The sequence below is a fragment of the Chelon labrosus genome (genome assembly GCF_963514085.1).
Source record: "Chelon labrosus genome assembly, chromosome: 4".
NCBI classification, from domain to species: Eukaryota; Metazoa; Chordata; class Actinopteri; order Mugiliformes; family Mugilidae; genus Chelon; species Chelon labrosus.
In genome coordinates this window covers 27,689,333-27,709,716 of record NC_140340.1, presented here as the reverse complement: position 1 = coordinate 27,709,716, position 20,384 = coordinate 27,689,333, and positions in this window count along the sequence as shown.

The window sequence follows — 20,384 nt, the reverse complement described above, 5'->3', positions numbered from 1 at the left end:
AAACATCTCAGTGTTCAAGGATCCTTTTCTACTTTTTACACAGCACCTGATAAAAACCGAAAGACTGCGGAGTATTTTTGCTTCAGGGTTAGTCACATTTTAAAAAAGAAAAATACCAGTGCTTATACTTATTTTCTTTCTGTACTTTTTTTTGCTTTCTTGCATTATCACTGCGTAACTCGCTTCTCTGTTTCTGTAATTTGAATCTGAGTCATTAAACAGACATTGATGAGGACATGACTTATGGCCACATCAGCTCATAAATTCCTGTTAATTTAAGACTAATTTAGGAATCTTCAATCGATACACTTGAACAGAATAGTTTTTTATGAGTTATCTCCACTATGAATTATAATGTTGGCTGCAAATGGACTTAGAAACTTTTCGAAAAAACATTTCTATAACAAAGTGGATTCCAAAGTTCTACATTCAAGTGAGGTTGGTAGGAGTTTTAATTACAGATCTATGGAAGGCCAGCCACTGGACAAATGTATAGAAGAGTCAGATGTAGCACAGGAAAGCCAAAGGTGAACAAAAATATTCAGTAGAACTAGTGAACACAGCACAGTAAGCACACCGAATCCCCTGTGCCTTTTCATACACTGCAGAAAAGCAATAAGAGGAGGTACAGTACCTTTTGTTTATCTGTCCCACTCATGCGTTTATTGTCAAACCTTGTTTAGGAATATAATTTCCCTTTAACTGGCCTTTTGCTTTCCTGGCACTCTTCAGGCACTTTCATGTCAGCGGTCTACAGTGGGGCCGCTGCCTTGGAATAAACTCCTTTTATTTAAAGCTAGCCAGAGGGGTCAGAGAGCCTGATCTGTCATTGGCAGTGTAATAAACAGAGAAAGAGAGTTCCACATAAACACCTCCAACCAATATGAACAGCCCACTACAGGAAATGAAAATGTGGCCATAGGACGTTAACCCTATATAGTTCACGAGGGTGGCAAAAAAGAGAAAAAAAGAGACACAAAGCTCCAATCCAGTGCTTAGCTGAAAGCCTCTGTATCCTTTGTCTGGGTTACTGTAGGGGGCATTTCCTCAGGGCGTCGGAACATGCATTAATTGGTTGTCATGGAGAGATACGACTAAATGTGAACGGGATGGCAGTGTCGAATCCCATTTAATGAGAGAATAAAACAGTCTCCCACTGAAGGCAGATAGGGAGAACCGTATTGACCTGCGGTGGTGCTCGTGAATAACCAGTTGTCTCCCTCAATCGATCACAGCACAATGAGGGACAACACAGAAGGAAGGCTGGCATGATTTGTGACTGACACAGAAGGTCAAAACACATGTACAATGCATTGACTGCTCCTATACCATATCTCTCTAATGCTGGTTGTGATCCCATACACACGCACTCTCCAGTTCTCTCCTCCATGACACTGTCCTCTCTGCGGCACCGCTACGGACTCCGCTGCTCATCCGTGCATGGTCATTAAGCTCAACGCTGCACGATTCTCAATGAGGCAGCGCCAGCAGCCGAGTTGACCCTTCGAGGGCACCACTCTGACTTGCTCCTCTTTCTCCTTCGTCTTCTTCTGTTCTCACTCGTCTTATTCCCCACAGTCTGCCTGTCAAAGGGCCAAAGCCTCGGCTGCTGGTTGCGCATGCTAACATCCCAGTCTGAAAGATAGGACAGAGAGCAAGAGAGAGAAGGAGACAGACCGAGGCCGAGACCGTTAAAGCTATGGCCGCCAACCACCGACAGACTTTGAGAGTTGAGTGAATAAATGCCCTGTCTACTTGGGACAGGGTGCACTCACTCTCGCAAACCAGAACGCATGCATAAAACCCTAGGGGTCGGGGGCCGGGCAGTGGAGAGATCCTCTGCAGAGAGATTGATAACGCCCCCAGCTTCAAACAGCGGACAATCCAAGCAAGCCCAATGTGACTTTTAAAAACCCCAATGAATAGTGCATGGAGACGGGTCAAGGGCGAGATGGGTGGAGAGAGGGTGAAAGAGTTTTTCTTATCAATCAGGGAGTCATCGGGGGGATGTGAGAAGACAAGCGCCATGCTGGGCTTGTTGGGGGTGGGGTGCCGCTGGTGGCAGGATAAAGCTCTTTTGATAGCCGTGAAATGGAGAAACAAATGCAGAGAGGTGGAAAGAGCATTATAGCTGGTGATAGCAAATACTCCAGGGCATAGAGCCTTTTAGGTTTATGTCACTGGTGTCATGTTTAGCTAGCCTGACTGAAGTTAATCTGTTTTCAGAGGTCAGGTAAAAGCAGAATTATCTGAAAGAAAGGTAACATATCTCAGGCCACTTGACTGACTAATGGATAGCCTTTTTTATTTTTTTTTAAACTGGAATCAGAATGAGAATCGGCTTTAGTCAACCATAAGGACACACACGCAAGGAATTTGGCTCTGGTTATACACTGCTCTCTGTGTACTTAAACAGGGTGGAGCTATGAAAATTAAAAAATGGAACAAGAGAGAAATATACAGAGGGTGTGGACAGGATTGTTGTAAACAAGATAAATTGTGTGTGAAAATATGAGCCATGTAACTATATATATCAATATATGGATGTGGCAGCTTTAACAGTGAGAAGATCTTATAGCAAGGCATTGGAATAAGTTAAAGGATTGGGCAGTGCAATTAAAATGTAATACAAAAATGAACACAAGAGTCTGTCATAGAGGTGGGCCATTTTGCTGTTGAAGGTTGATTGTTTCTGATCAACTGGTCATCTGTGGGAAGTGGCTGTTCCTGTGTCTGGTTGTTTTGCAGTTCAGTATGTACCTACCAGAGGAGTTTGAACAAATATGTCTTGGCTGTGCTGAATCTGCACTGACGTTTCTTTCCCATTTCTCGACTCTTAAAATTCAGTTTAAGTCATGGATGGGGGTACCTTCTCTGGAGGCCTGGCAGTCTGTTGCTGTCAGTTCTTGTCCCATTTAGCCGCTGATCCAAACCAGGCGGTGACGGATGCGCGGGAACAGAATGCATTTATTACCGTGTAAAACTGGATCAGCAGCTCTTGAGCCAGGTTCGAGGTTCCTGAGCTGGTACAGGAAATAAATCCTCTGCTGTGCTTTTTTGATGATGGTGTCTACCCCCTTGGGTGCCCATTTTACACCCTGGGAGATCAGGATCCCAGAAAACTGTTTTTTGGAAATGGAGATGCCGGCAGTGACGTGGGGATGTTTCCAGCTCCAGATTGCTCTGACCAAACCAGAGGTCAGAACAATTAGTAGGTTGCATGAATAATATTACTATATATTTTTATAAGCTTGCATCTTCTTGTAACAGCATACTAAGCGACACGATAGTCTGATTATCTTCAGTAAAAAAGAACAAGATCTTATGGGCCACGAGCTTTCACCATTGTGATTGAAAATGATACCTTCTATTCATAGGACCGTGGAGAAGAATAACAGGTGGGAATATAATGGCGAATCAATATAGAGAATCTACAGCACAGTTCAGCCTAAATGCCACCCCGCCCTTTGGCCTCTTATCAGCACCCAATCACAGGCAATCAAGCTCTTTTAAGGGCTGATTTAACCCTGATGAGCCCTAAACTGGATGAACCTCACACACACAGACAGCACCAGTCACTCTGACACACACGCATACGCACACACATCCACACACACACAAAACACTTTCTGCAATATTGCGGCAGAGATTAAAGCCACATGAAAGGGGTAGAGACAAAGGTGACGTCTCCTCTTTTGAAATGGCAAGAGCGTGGCTTGACATGAAGCGAGTGGGTGAGTGCCTGGGTGAACAAAAGGCTGGCGCCATGCGAGAAAAGGGCAGAGGCGGGAGCAGGGCAGCAGTGGTGGTGGTGGAGGGGTGGGGGGCGGGCCTTTAATTAAAAGGATTATATTGAGGTGCACAGTGCTGCAGAGGAGCTGTCCACTGGGCTCAGATTGACTACAGTAATGAAACCTATCCCTGTCAGAGGAGAGGGAGAGAGAGGAAGAGAGGAGGTGGAAAGGCAGCGCTGAAACAGGGGGTCAAGGAATTACGGAAAATGGATTTAGAAAAAGTAAACATCAAGAAATAAATGTGCGTAATGAGGTGTCATCAACTGGAATTGGAAGATGGGAGCTTAAAGTAATAAATATACAAGGTCATAAAGAATAATAACAATGAACGAACTATGGCATTAAATTAGAGGTTCTTGTAGATTAAAGTCATTACAGATATGCTTCAGGCCAAGTGAGAGTTACCCTCTTCAATGTAAATGAATGCTAAGTTTGGCATATCCATCCAGCACCTCTGCTTCTCATTAATTTTTATCTCTGCAGATATAATGAAGTCATAATCGTGGGCAGTCTGATGAGTTGTCAATTAGAAACTTGAATGATCCCTGTACTGAAATTAAAAATAAAGAAAGGGTTATTGATTCTCCAGCTGTATTTAACTCAGAGGTAACTGTAACCTATCATCTCTTACCTGTGTATATGTCCTTTCAGCCGTTCTTATTATATGCAGTGAAGAATGGATGACGTTGGGTTAAAAAAAAGTATTGGGTATATGGTTTGTCTTGTCACTGTTTGTGTAGTTAGGTTGTAGTGTTTAGCATCAGATTCTAACGTGCAGTAAAATCAACATAACAGAGTGACTCAAAAATTGTACTGTCACACATGGCCACTTGCAAACTTTGCAGCATGGAGATAAGTCCTCTGTGTCTGTCTCTGACTATATTTGTGTTATCATTCCAATCCGTTGTGTTGTGTGGAACTGCATGGCTTCCCACTGCTGCTGACCAAGATTAACATTATCTCTGACCACCCTGCCAGAAAACCAGATGCTGCGGTAAATGAATTAGATAGAGGCAAGACAGAAAAAGTATAACTTCTGGCACCTGCTGTTTGTTACATTCCCAGATTGGCCATTTTCACTATGTTTGTACATCATTCTGACAGGTAAACCATGTTCATTTCTAAAACTGCCATTGTGGACACTAGTCCTTAATCAAAAGAAATTCTATTCAGTAGAATTCATGCACCCATAACTAACTGATGAACATTTTGTGAATCATATACTTCTAAGGCCAGGTTTATCCACAACATGAAAAAGACATCGGTCCACAATCTGATACTCAGGTACACATAGTTGAAGAAACACACAGGAGTTTAAATCTGATTTGACATATTTGATTTTAACAAAATCCAGAATTATGATTTTGAGTAACACTAAACCAGCTCTGTCCATAATATTATGCGAGATATCTAATTAGCAAAACCCCATAAAGACGGTGCCTGCTCAACCAGGTGAACTATCAGGGCTATAGTCCAGCCTCCGCTCCGGTCTTGTAATACCACTTTGTGTCATAATATGGGATTGTGAGTCAATGCAGCATCTGGTCTACCTGTAGTTCAACGGAAAAAAATTACTCTGCCCAGAGAGTGTATTTTTCATTTACACAGTCAATGAATGTAAGAAAAAGGAAATATGTGGTTAAAGCTTTTGGGATGCGACCTTTGAAGAGCAGAATGGATAGGCCTGTGGGTCTCGTCATGCTTTTGCTTCCCCACGCTTCACTTACAATTGCATAGCATATACAGCAGATCATCATGTAGGTTGGTTGTTTGATTTCTATCCTGCAGCAGTGTCTGGCAATGGTTGACAAGAACAACAGAAACAACCATGACCCCTTCTGGCAAAAGGTGCCACATCTTATTTTACTAAACATTTTACCAATTGCCATCGGCTGACTGGGCCTTTCTGTGTGGAGTTTGTTGTCCCTGTGTCTGCGTGGGTTCTCTCCGGGTACTCCAGCTTCCTCCCACCGTCCAAAGACATGCTCGTTAGGTTCATTGGTGATTCTAAATTGGCCGTAGGTGTGGATGTGAGTGTGAATGGTTGTCTGTCTCTCTGTGTTAGCTCTGCGATGGACTGGAGACCTGTCCAGGGTGTACCCCTCCCTCGCCTGATGACAGCTGGGATAGACTCCAGCCCTCCGCGACCCTTCACAGGACAAGCGGTTACAGAAGATGAATGAATGAATGAATGAATTTTTACAAATTGCTCCTTTAACAAGTTTAACAGTTTCTGAGTTCACTGCTGTTGTGCCGAGTAGAACACATCTGGTCAGACTGTCTGGTGATCTTCAAAAGTCAGTAAATCTCAAACCCACACAAAATAAAAAAAAGGTTTATGATATTTTAATGTAATTTTTCTTCCCTCCGGGCCTTTGGTTTCCATTCATCTACATACCATCAAAAGGAAATAAGTCATTTTTAAATACCTTCTCTTCTTTACTTGTTCACCACATAGGAATAAAAACATTTTACAAAATCTGTTTGTTAGTGAGATGCCTCACTGTGTCCTGGTGAGCACTGTGACAACTCTGTAACATGAGGCTGTATGTTATATTATATGTTCGCAGGCAATACGTAAAATTTAAGTTAGCTATAGCTAACAATATTTATGGCAGCCACACATCTGTGTCTTGGAAAAGACCACATTCTTGGATCAAAATGTGTATCTTATTACAGCAGTGCCAATATGGAACCCGACACAAATAATGGGTTTTGAATGTCTGAGATATTGTCCTGAGACCAGTTTTTCACTAGAGCAATAAATCAATTGAGCATTCCATCTTTTGCCTTTTTCTCCATCAAACAAAAAATAAATAAATAAAAAATGTAGAGGGAACCGTACAGCAGAGAGTGTAGCGTACCTGTCATACGAAAACAGTAACTTATCTTCCATCTTAGCAAAAGGTCGGTTGCAAAAAGCCAAATGCATGACAAGCCAAGTCTCCCTTTATTTTATAAGATTGGAAAAGATTTACGCTGTGCAGCACTCTATATCAGAGCATCAGAGCATAATATAACAGCTACTGACTAACAGAGTCACCACAGACTATAAAGATAAATAATTACAAGCAAACAAATCTTAATATATTGCAGGTGATGACTGGAGTAAGTTCATTGTGTTTCCACAGAATGCAGCCAGTGCATTCTAACTTCTAAAGGTAGAATTATAAAACCTGAAAACCTGAAAACTGCTCAAAAGTTGCTTATGTGTAGGCTTAGCATTGCAGAAAGGCACTCCTCAAGTGAGTGTGCTTGAAGAGGTATGAAATGAATTTCATACCTTTTTCCCTTCCCTCATTTGCTCGGCGTTTTTTAGCTGGTCTCCTCTGCTCAAGCTATGTGTCTCACCATTACAGAGCTAATCCATCCATGACAATGTTCAATTTCCTCCAGGGAATATGGAGTGCAGTGGGGAAAATTTGCAACCCTGTGGCCCATCTAAGTACCATTAACAACATCGGCTGCATCCCTCAGAGCCGCAGCTTTGTCTGTCTCATTTGAATTGAGTGGTTTGATCTGGGAATCAGGCAAAGCTGTGATACAGTCTTCTATTATTTTTTTGTATATATGATAGAGACCTAAAGAATGTCCCATTTGCATTGTCATTGAATGAAATCACACTTTGTGTTCAGAGGTAATTGAGTGATTACCTTGCACATTCTACCCTTCCCACGAAAATCTAGCTTCGCTTTCCTTATGGTTCATGTCCTTATAGATAATAAGCTATGATCAAGCATAATTGTAGGACTTAAATGACCATGGTTTGATACTTGTCAAGAGAGGTGTTTGCTGAAGTGCCATTTCAACATTGAGTCTGTCAGTCTTGCTCTGAATTCAGATTTCATGACATTCATGGCTGTGGCTGATTACTTACATTTTTCTGCATCTTTCAGAAATGCTGAAAAGGATGAGAGTGACATTTAAGCTGTATGCCATTTTGATATTTATAACATCTATCTCTATAGGATGCTGGACAGTTTGCAAGGCCGATCTTCAAATCACTACACATCACATTTGCTGAAACTAACATAAACAAACCTGACAGGGAAGTAACTTATAACTTATATGATTCTCAACCTACTGGCAAATAATAATCATTTGGTGTCAGAGGGCAGTGGGACATCTGAGTATTCGATCGGGTTGTCGCTGGAGCCGATTTACTGATAAGAGAAGTTATGCTGTTTTATATTGGTACCATGCATCTACAGTCCTCTGAACCGTTAGATGAACTACTCAAAAACAGTGCAAGTAGTTAGTGAAAAAAAAGTTAGCGAGCGATGTGTTGCAGACCCCCGGTCTATAGCCTCAATCCTGCAGTGTTTTAGTGTTTTTATTGCCCTAATATAACTGCCATATTTCAAACCATGTAGTGCTGCCTTTCACTTGCTTCCAAAATGTGCATCTGTCTGGCCCTCGGTGTGTCTCCTCAATACGCTATCGACAGACCAATCATTCCACAATCATGCTCAGCACACCATCTTTATCACTGATTATTGACCAGGTCATCACCGCCTGCATGGCACCTCATGCTGACATCAGGTGCCAGCAGAGAGAGATAGAGAACCTGGAGTGAGAGAGAAGCCGGGAATCTGTCAGCACTCTGATGAGCTGATCTACTGCTGGGTTTTGGATTGCTAAGCCAGCGACCTACAGGTGGCAATTAAATGTCAAGACATTTGGATTCCAATTCAGGTCTGTTGGTAAGTCACATAAGTCATGCAGTAAATTCTGATGTGTCAAAGCGGCTAGATAGTTTCTATCAGATATAAGTTGCCGCCTACGTTAGGTCCCCAACCTGCCCTTCACTTATTTCTCACACTGGCCAAGAGACCGGCTCCAGCAGTGACTGAAACTTCAAGAAACTGCAGACTTTTATCGTGAACAGAGTCACCACGCCTTATTCAGTGTGTAAATTAAAAACAAGTGTATTTATATTTTATTATTAGTATGTCTTTAATATATATGGCTGGACTTGGAGCTGCAGTATATTTTTAATTCCGATGGACAATGTATGGCGCACACGTGATAATCAACAGAACAGTAATAGTCAATAAGAGGTTTCATTTGGATTATCTAGGGCTGTAAAAACCATCATTATTTCTGGAGAAACATCTCAGTGCTGATTTATTTCAATATCATTTTCAATTGCTGTGTTCGTGGGTTAGGGTTAGTGATTAGGGTTAGGGTTACTTCGTGATTTATATACCAGGTGCAACAGTCTAATCCTTGTAGAATACTATTTCTTCTGTCAATATACTGTATAAGAAATCAACATGCTAGATCACTTTATATTACCAGGACATTATTCAATGCATCAATCAAACTGTGATTTCTAAAGGAAATTGCCAATTAAACTTCACAGCAAGACAGCATAACAGCATTGCATTTTCCACCATAGTGCACTCTTTTTAAATTGCTCAGTCCTTTTGCTCAACTTTTCTTACTTCTACCTCTTTCTCTATGGATTTCTTGATTTTTTTTATGTTTTATATAATTCCATATATATATATATATATATATATATATATATATTGGGGTTATAAGAAATGTCAAATTATAGAAAACTATGTAATATGGATGACTAGATTGTGTCCTTTAAAAATGAGTTAGCAGCATTATAAGACATTTTGTCTTATAAATTATATTTTTGCAGGACGCTTTCAGGCTGTTACAAATTGTTTATTCTGGGCGTGTTACTACTATACCATTCAAACTATTTCACTGTTTACTGCAGTGCAGCACGCCTGGCCATTAATTCAAATAAACGTGAACGCATGCACAAACAGACACACACACACAAACATGTTTCAGATATTGATATGTGTTTTTCCATTCTCATCACATATCACGTGTGCGCCGTTGGAGGTATAAGCTGAATGTCAATGAGAATGTGTGAGACATCCTGACATCTACAGCATCTCCAAGGTCAGTATCTGAATCAGCACTACACTTCAGTCGGTGTGTATCCATCAAGCCTTTTCTTGAAGGAAGATCCATGACATTCCCTAACTATTTGTTTCAGTCAGTCAAACATGGCACCTTTGAATCAATGATCGCACACTAACTTGCCTTTGATTTACTCAGATGACAGAGGAGTTTCTTCATGTGATGTTTTGAGCCAAATCCCCTGAGGACCCAACTCTTATTCCCTGGAGCATCCAAATGTAGCCTTTAAAAGTTGTAGTTAACTTCTGGAGAATAGAGCTTGGATTTACAGCTATTACAATAAATTCCAGTAGTGACAAGCCACACTTATATATACCAGAGGTGAACACATATCAATTAAAGCTATGGTTTTCCCCCTTTTCAAAGTGACTGTAAGACCACCAACACTGTTGACACATGCATATGACATATGACTATAGTCTACACAGTACAGTGGTCTCTACTAATAAAGCCACACAATCTGTAGTCAGTGTTTGTCTTTGCTGTTGATCGCTCTCTTGTTCAGACTGTAATCCTTCCTCTGAATGCAGAGTTCCTTATCTGGAGCAGCAGCAGACCCTTTTCTTGGACACTTCCTAGATTCTATTTCATTATTCCCGATCGCAAGAGATGGAGATGGTGAATTCATAATGCTATTTGTAGCTGTTATTCGTCTGTCACAGGCTCCACACCACACCCCTATGGTTGCAGCGAAAACGCTAACGTAAAATGCTTTTAACGGTTTGCAAGTGCAGGAATGTTGCCTCAGAAAACAGACCTCTGGAATATAGTACTGACAAGCATTGTGTGAGCTCTGTTGGCATGGAATAAATGTGGTGTTCATTTGCTGTATATTTAAAGTCCCGCACTATAGCTCTACATTGCAATTATATTAGTTTTATATCCTTGTCACACTAACACTCATCTAACCATGAACATATCTACTACCATTGGATAAAAATGGATAACCTCATCTGTAAACAGATATCTGTATGAGAATATTTGGAATCTGATGCCAAGGGATAAGCAAGCAAAAAAATTTCCAAGATAAATGTTTAAACAAAAACTATCTATATAGTGTATTGTGTAAACTGGTGTAAACATTGTCTCTGAACACCAACTCCATTCTTACCTCTCAAGTTCCTAGTCAAACTAGTTGTTTCACGACTCATCCGAGTAGATTCTTCGCCTCTAAGGGACTGGTGGAGAGTTGAGGTTTAAAAAAAAGGAACATCTGTGGGTGTAGCCCATCAGAAACTTGCATGACTACTGTCTGTTAACAACCAGAAGCTGGCACGACTGGTGTCGATCTAGTATTAACAGCTAGATTCCTACTATACTGTACTAGATAGATTTGGGAAAGAGGACAGGGACAAGCCGTTAATAAGTGGCAGATGGGTGGCGGAACGTCTTCAAGAAATTCTATTCTCTAGTCCAGTTCAAGTCCAGTTGCCTTTCTTTAACGTTTTAGGAAATGGAACAGGTTAGGTCGGGATATACAGACAAAAAATAAATACTGGATTCACTTTGTACCTCAAAACATTTGCTACTGCACCCAGGGGTAAACTCAAGAGACAATAATTGATGGGTTTCCACACTGAACCTGACCTAATGTGTACCAGCCAACATACATGCTTATGAGCTCAAAGACTAAAGGCGTGACAAGATTGATTTTCTGCAAAGACATCTTGTCATGATTGTAATCCACGGTAACCAACATGATTTAGGACTGCAGTCTTCCTTTGAACTCTGCGAAGGAACAAACTCTTTTTTCCAGATAGCATTTAAAGTCTACAGGAGGTAAGTCTTTGTTTTTTAAAAGATAGATTATCGGCTGAGTATCATTTTTAACTGTAGCCAGAGGACACATTTATGATAAAAAACAACAATCAATTACAGTTGCATGTGAAGTTTATTATTAATATCAGCAACTTTCACTGTAAATACCTCACATCCCGAAGAGCAGCATCAGTGCAGAACACTATAAAACTGCATGATCTGATCATTTCGGAGAATAAGTGAATGGATTTAATTACTGCATTAAACAGTAAGCAACGTAAGACAATGAATGTAGTGCTCTGAATGGAAAGGTAACAGAAGCGATGATAGGAATGCACAGTATGTTTTGTCTGCGATTGTAGCCTCTCAGTGAGTCAGAACATTTCTCCTTGAACATGATGACAAAGAGACAAACTGCAGTGATAATGTGGGGACTTGTGATAATGTGTCTAGAAACAAATCCCAGATTGTGTCCACAGAATGACAAATGGGGAAACTTTTAGGACTGTATGACGGCACCCACAGTGATTTTACTGGGATGTTTTCTGGTTCACAGCTGGACGGCTGTTGCTCGAAGAAAAATCCTTTCAATCCTTTTCCAAACAAAACAAAACTGCCAGTTCACATGCTTTATAATGCTTATACACTGACAGTATTTTTTTTTTCATTGCAGTACTTGATATAAAAGTTGAAATTGGATTTTTAGGTGTATTCTTACTTGGACAACAATGCTAACCTTCAGGTTGCCACTGCTTTAATGACAAAGGTACAGAAGCCTTGTGAAAACCTCAGGTTGGTTTAGTTAGCAAGGATTTTAATTACATTGTGAAAAAAACACTGTCTACCATCAAAACTTATGGATATGCTACCTAAACACGACATCCTCAGGCTCTGTTAAGCAATGATATCTGTCAGCAGTGAAGAATTTGCGGTGGCATATTCTTCTCCTAAAAGAAAAGAAATGCTATAAAAAGACCCATGAAAACTGCATTCCACCCAAGAGTGCTGAAAATGGGTAGAAGGAGTTTGATGCCACCAAATAATGAGGAAAAATATGCATGCTGGCAACTCCAACTAATTAGTGTGGAACACCAGGATTATGAGTGATATAAAATGCATTAAGTGCCAGCAGAGTAATTTGTGATGTAAGGCAGTTTGCAACTTTAAGGCCTGCCTGTTGGGACCTGGTGGGGAATAAATGGAATTCATGTTTGCATACATTACTGTTGTAAAGTTTTAACAGCAAAGTGCTGAGCTGATTACACATTGGCTGCTACAAGAGAGCAGCCATTAGCATTGTTCTGCAGCTGTCAGAAACTCTTATCCAAGAGCCTGCAGTGAGGCGGGTACTTGTTCATCAGATCCTCAGAGAGCCATAGCCAACAGTATTACTGTCTACACAGGTCATTGAATGTGCCACACAAGGCTTTAAGTTCTTGGCCTTGAAAGATGGTTGCGATCAATAAGGTGTCACCTGGTCGTTTAGGGAGGAGGGAGATCTGGATGTGAGAGCCTGCACTTTTGGGCAAGGAAAAGCCTTCTCCTCGCTTGATTGTCGTTCCACTGCTGCTGGGTGTGGACATTTGTTGCTGCATATATTATCTCTGTGAAACATTCAATGGATTCTCAATGTGTGCTATTTGTATAAAGCCACAGATGAAGTCCACAATGGTTTTGACCTTGTGTCATCCCCAAGCCCACCCCTCAGACAGATTCTCTACTTTTTCATTTATTATTTTCAAACTGAGAATTTACTGCAGGGGCAAAGAGTAATTGAAGATATAATGTCAGGGACTGTTGTCAGTATCCATACATCATGCCCACATACGGTATGTTAAATATACATGCTTCCATGAAATATACATGACTGTGGTATGAATACTAAATCCGTGGCTGCAGAAGGAAAGATTAGAAACCTTGAGCTGGAAATCACCCATATCCTACCAAACCACAATGATAACATCTGTGACCGTTTTCAGCATTTTCCACCTCTTTCTCTGGCGACATTACCATGGTGTATGTCACATGAAAGAAAAATCGGACTGCACACGCTCCAAGTGTCTGCATTTACAGACAACATGCTTTTTAATTCAGTTCTAAACTCACTTTTAATCGAGAAAAAAATTGTTTTTTTTTTAGCGTTTAAGGTTAACTTCTGTATGAATTGATTTAAGTAATGACTTTATGAAAATGTTAGTTAAATGTTAGTTTGGGAAATTAGGTAAAATGCCAGTCTTGTAATGGACAAAAAGTCACCTGCTTCCAAAGCAGAATCGTTAAAGACAAAAATGATATAGATCTTAGCTTTTTTTCTTTTTTTTTTTGTTAAGTTAAAACCCTGAAATTGAGAATTCAGAGGTTTAGAGCTGATTATCATGTTTCTTTCTCCGTGTCTTTCATGGGTCTGACATGGACACACAACACAAAGAGTTAATTTGTGGGGGAGGACAGAACGTGAGTGTTGGTGGGGAAAGGGTTCCCTATTATCAGGGGATGAGAGTGCTAATAAAACACAGGAGCTGCTGGGGTCCAGAGGTCAGATGCACATGTAATGAATGGAGAAATTTAACTCATCCAATTATAGGGAGCCAAGGCAAAAATCCATACTGTTACTCTGGGCAGAGCGCCCAAATGCAAAACTAATAATGTCAAGCAAAGCCCCAGCTTTGTGTAATGCGGGTGTGCGTGTGGTGTGTGCAACACCTGGTGTGTGTAGTACTCACACCAGGTGCTTGCCTGCAGTACAAAAGATTTACAATGAAGTGAGAGTGAGCAGGATGTGTGCAGCGGAGAGGTGAAGGTGTTTTATGGAGTGTTTGTGTACACACTGCGTACACACTGACACACGTATTTTTTGAGTTCCAATTTCTGCAGCAGCTGCTTTGAAGAGCTTCTCATTTGGAGATGGCTGAATTTTCCAGTAGAATGGTGCAAGTTAAACTGAGAGGTCAATAAGCAGGCGCGTAGTAACAGTTGACGGGTCGTTGTGTGTCTGTTGGGATATTGGTATTAACCACCGTGAAATCAAACTTACAAGTGCCATGAACTGTATAGATTATGTGAAACTGGGGAAGATTATGATAATTCTGTTTACATTATCGATCCTTCTGTTTTCAGGCGCGTACAATTACTCATGCATTTAACTGTCAGATTAAAAGTCTGATGCAAATGCGGGATATGTCGGCAATTATGATTCCCAGCTTTGACTTTATGTCAATGTTGTGCCTCCTGAATACAAACACAGAGACATGCACAGACCTTTGACTTAATGACCACCCATGTAAACAAAAGCTCAAAAAGGGCAAGCTCGTTATTGAGGAGACACTTTGATTAAGTGAGTAGCACGTTGATTAAATGATTACATTTATTTGTCCTGAGTATAAAAAGGGAGGGAGAGTGAGAGAGAGAGAGAGAGAGAGAGAGAGAGAGAGAGAGAGAGAGAGAGAGAGAGAGAGAGAGGAATTAAATTCACACCCTGGTTCATTTTTCCCCCATTTTTATTTAGATTTTTTTTTAATTGGGAGCCATACCCCCTTGGAGGCAAAGTCATTAGGCCTTATACATAACCATCGCTGCCACATTAAAATCACATTACACAACAACGATAATCATTGCATTCAATTACACATGGTAATAAATACCCGACGCCATCTCCAGTAAATCCATTAGCCTGGGAGACACACACAACGCATGCACACACACTCACAAACAGGCCAGAAGACGGCAGCCATTAGGAGATCTCTGTGTTTGGACACCTGGTTTCACAGATAGTTCTCCGTTGTGCTACCGGTGACATCAGTTGTTTACGGACACCGATGTCACAGAGATGTTTACAGTCACATTAAGCATTTATAGGGCACAGGCTCTATTACAGCACTTCTTTTTCATAAGGCACAAGACAGAGGAGGGTGCCAGAATTGGAATAATAAAAGACCCGATTCAACAAAGGTCAACAGCTGGAATTTAACCGACATATACAACAGGCTGCAGTTCATTGATCCCTCAGGAATACATCAGATAAGTACGCTTTACAGCTCTGTAACAGATCCACTACATTACTCTTTGAAACTATTTGTGATTTAAAACTATCTCTCTCGTGTACAGTAAGCTGTGTAAGCCTTTAAAGAGAATGTTATTATCAGTGGTATTAAAAGGCTGTATGTGGTGTGTACATGTATCCCTCAAAAGGCAGTGGACGGAAACCATGTAAAGAATACGGTTTTAATCTCTCTTCACTAACAGGTGTGTGAATGTGTGGTGCAAGGAGGAGTGGAACACACAGGTTGCTGTGCACATTTGAACGTTATTAGCGAGGAGAAACTGACACTGTCAGGAAAGAAGAGCCTAACATGAGGTGCCTGTTACACAGTCTATATGGAAAAAGTACGAGAAAACACACACGCACACACACACACAACTTGGTGCATTTCATTTTCATATCTCCTGCCCTGAACCGCTCAATATTCCTCCTCCACCCCCTCTCCTTAACAAAGCTCATCCTGCACCTCTCCACCTCTCTCTCTCTCTTTGCCTTCGGACCGCCTCTCTCCCCTCTTTGCTTGATGGCAGCCTCACTTGTAATTAACTGTTATGTGGGGGATTGATTGCGGACAGCTTAGCATTGACCAGCTTCATTATGGAGTCCCTTCAAAGTGGGATTCTGAGCCTGCCAATACTCCTGAGTTTATTTCAGTGAAGGGATCAATAGCGAGCGCATTAAAAGCTTTATTTGGGCTTTGTCCGCCCCTCGAGTACCTTTGCCCCGGTTGCTCTGCGGATCTCTAAGGTACCACCATGATGGCTGCTTCGACCTTTCAGGTGTGGGAAGGCGGCGTGACCAATGGCGGCTTATGCTGCATTATGTAGCGGTGTGGAATCTCAGAAAATAAAAAAATCTATCAAGCTAGCAGTTTGCTCAGCTTCAAATGCGGCGTGTGGTGTACTTTCTTTCATGGAGATTACTTTGATGCAGGCTGATAAACATTTTATCTGCAAGCCAGGCTAAAGCCTAACTCTATGTACATTCACACGCGATGTGTGACTGCAGATATTTCTAAAGACTCTTTTAGCCCTCATCCAGATGTTGTGATTTGTGACAGTTAGTCACCGCAGTGCAGACGCCCTGCAATGTTTCCACTCTGCCAGTGGAGTACAACAGTAGCAGCCCCGCACTCTGTTTCAAGCTTACTCTACAAACAGCATGCTACAGCGCTCCTCCACGAGAGCATATACACATTGAGGTATCGGGGGAATTTCCCCCTGAGATGCACGCACAGACACACACATACACACACATGGGGTGGCCCTCTGATGAGATATCATTTTGTCATTTCGCATGCTGTGTTACAAGATGTATCTCCCCTGCCAAAGCGTCAGCAGCAACCCCAGCTCTGTCCTTGTCTGGTGTTTCCCTCAAGGCTACACACACCACCGAGGAGCCACACACCCTGGGAGATGGAAAGAGCATGGCTGCCACGTTATAAATGACTCCAAGATTCTCTCTCCTTCTTTCTCCCTTGCACTCTTACTTGTACACTTGCTTCGTCTCGCACGCACACACACACCCACACACGCTCGCACACTCACGCACACACCAGTTGTCAGCTGAAACCATTACACAGATATTCTCTGTGGGTGCCACGTGCATAGAAATGATGACCTTGCCCTGAAGCTTTTGTTCTTTACCTCTCTTGACTCTCTAAAACGGATCTTACCAGTGAATTACCAGGTTATCCTTTTCCTTTGCTTTACTCTGAAAATAATCCTCACACAGCAGTATAGCGTCTGCCTCCCTGACTGGAAATTCTCTCATTATTAGCCCTTCTTACAGCTCCTGTTAAGTAATATTCTTTAGAAAGTGAGATATTGTGCCGTCTAAGTCCTACTGTACCTCACTGACTCCACGGTCGGTCCCTCTGTGCTTCAACAGAAATAATGGCCTGCAGACTCAGCACTGGGGCGGCAGAAAGATGAATAAAAAAAATAACACAATCGTACCCCACTGATACCCTGGACAGCGGTGGTGACACTTAAATAATAAGCAGTGCTTAGCACTCTGAAGATATTTTTTCCTGGCTGTGTGGGGCTGAGGTCAACTCATTAGTAGAGTGGAAAACAAAGAAAGCACATACACACCGCTGCACACACAGGCATATGAATCTCATAAGAAAATGGGGTATTATTGGCGTGCCTATAATCTCTGATTACATGTTTAATAAAAAAATGTGTCACATTACAGCAGCAATAGCTTTATGATGATTTAGTTATATTGTAATTTCTGTGGTTTGTTTATACAAGCCTGTGGTGGAAGAGAATTTTATTAATTTGAAAATGGATTTCTGTCTTATGAATATAACAGTATTTACCCACAGTACTTTTCTACATTGCAGATTCCTGTTGCTATCAATGGCTTTTAAATCTTTACAGAGGCCATAGTGTTACCTGACGTCCCCACAGAGGATCCTCTACCTTGCTTAGAAGTGTATATCAAAAGGAAGTTCTCCTTGGGAAGACGATATTAAAAAAAAAAAAAAAAAAAAAAAAACACAAAAGAGAAAAGATCACATAGATACAGCAGCAGTGTGCAACAGGGTGCCGGAGGGCAGCCAGTGGGGCTTAGTTGTTAATGGTTTCTTCATGCTTTACACTTTTCAAAACAAAACAACTAATGTTCTCAGATCAGGCCAGCAGGACAACATTAGCAGGGAAAGATCTAACAGTCAGATAGAGGAGATTAATTACAATCTGCCCTCATCATGTACTGTGAGGAGACACAAAAGTGGATCAAAAAGAGTGTTTCTGAGGCTACTGACGGGTATTGATTGGTCCCTGCTAACTACGTGGTGCTGAGAAAGTAATGCTTAAATAATAGCAGATTTATGAAAATAATACCACTGTGGGTTTTAATTTGGAGCTAGATAAGCAGAAAAACCTGTAGACAGGATTTGATGAGGAGAACCATCTGTCCTACAATTATTCCCCACACCAGTTACTGAAGCGGTGCTTAAAAAAAAAAAAAAAAAAAAAAGCTCAGGAAAGTAATGTTTGCCAAAAGATACACACTTGGAAGATAATCAATCTTTAAAGTTTGTTTAATCAATTCAGAACTATACATACTTGATAGGCTGAAATAATTCAACACAAATTGCCCGTTTTCCGGACTGGAGAAAAGTCAATATTCATAAGCAGTCTGTTCTTGCTCTTATAAGATCTCCAGATGGGAGGAGGACTGTCAAAACACCCTCATGTCAAGATGAAACAGGGGAAAGATATCTATTCAATTCTGACGTTTCATTAATGAATAATTTTCCCTGTGCATAAATATTAATAGATAAAATTAATTACTTAAATCATTGATGTGGAGGAAAATCAACAGGGAAGCTCTACAACTCAACTGTGTGCATTCTGATCTCATTTAATGAGATGATAATAATTACTAATTAATTTGAGCATTTTAACAGGTTTGTACAGGTTCAGTATTTAAATCTGTATACATTACTACAGGAGTCAGCTCTGTAGACGTGCAGTTGTTCCCGTTTAAGCATCGCTTGCAATAATCATCATTTGGTTTGAGCCATGCATCGCAGGAAAGGAATATTAAGATGTTTGGATGATTATAAAAGCCTCATCGCACAATAAAGAAGTCAAGTGAAATTAATCTGTGTCAGTGCAAATTTGTCTGTCAACTCATAGGTCTTGTTGAACTTTTCAAGCTGGCACTTCCTTCACCATTGTACACCACAACCAATTTTTATATATATATAAAAAAGGAAAATAAAGCATTGAGATGCTTAAGGCTTAGTTAGCCTACCTCCGTGGCTAAGGGGACAATCTGTTCTATTGACTTCTTGTTCATATCGACTTCTTGTTCATACAGTAAATGTCAGCATACCATAGCTGTTTTGTGGGACAGTCAATATACAATCAGAGGAGGTTAAATTAAAACTAAAACTGCGCAGCTCGATGATATGCTACGATAGATTTCTCTATTCCGGTCTCTTTGGTTCTCCATAACCGTAAAAAGCAAAATACTATTTAGATGGCTTGCTGTTGACAAAAGGCACAAATAACTGTGCGGTACTGGATGCAAAAATTTGAAACAGCAGCAAAGCAAATCTGGTAATTGTGCTGATTGCGTTGGAGTGAGGTGAAAATGGGACCATGTTTGGATGTCTTAAAGGCGACCAGTGTTTCTGCTGGCATGACTGTGTTTTACATAGATGAGTTTACACAGAGCTGCCCTCTCCCTTAAAATGAGGTTATCATTAAAGCCTACTCTTCCCTCCCTTGGCTACCCCTCACCCCTGACCTTAGCGGAACCACCATGGGAAATGTACAGAGTATTAATGATGTCCACAAATGAGGCAACTTTCCATGTGCTTGACATCCCGTTACACAGTAGTAGTACATACTGTACATCAGTGATTATAAAAATACATGCAAGTAGCTGTATGTATTCTACACGTATACATATATACAAGCTTCCAAAGGCTTTAATAAGCTTTTGACGAAAAGGTCTTATGTACTCAGTAATACTTTCAACGTTCTCCTGCTTCCTCCGTCTGATAAAAACTACTGAGGTGCAGTTGGAGCCCAAGGTCTGTGATGATGCTGAGATAGACTGCTCTACATACGACACTTGAACACAGCGAGGTGAGAGACATGCATGTTGTTGACAGAATAATGGAGAGGTGCAGATAAATAGGTATATAGATGCATCACAGGGCACAGACTGTGTTCTCTCCCCGAACGTAGCCATGGTGATTTCATGAAAGGAATAAAACTGAATCCATTACAAGCTCTCTAGACGTTTGGGGGTATGAGGGTAAGATATAGCTTGCATAAACACACATGCACATATAGATCTCTGCATGCACACACGTT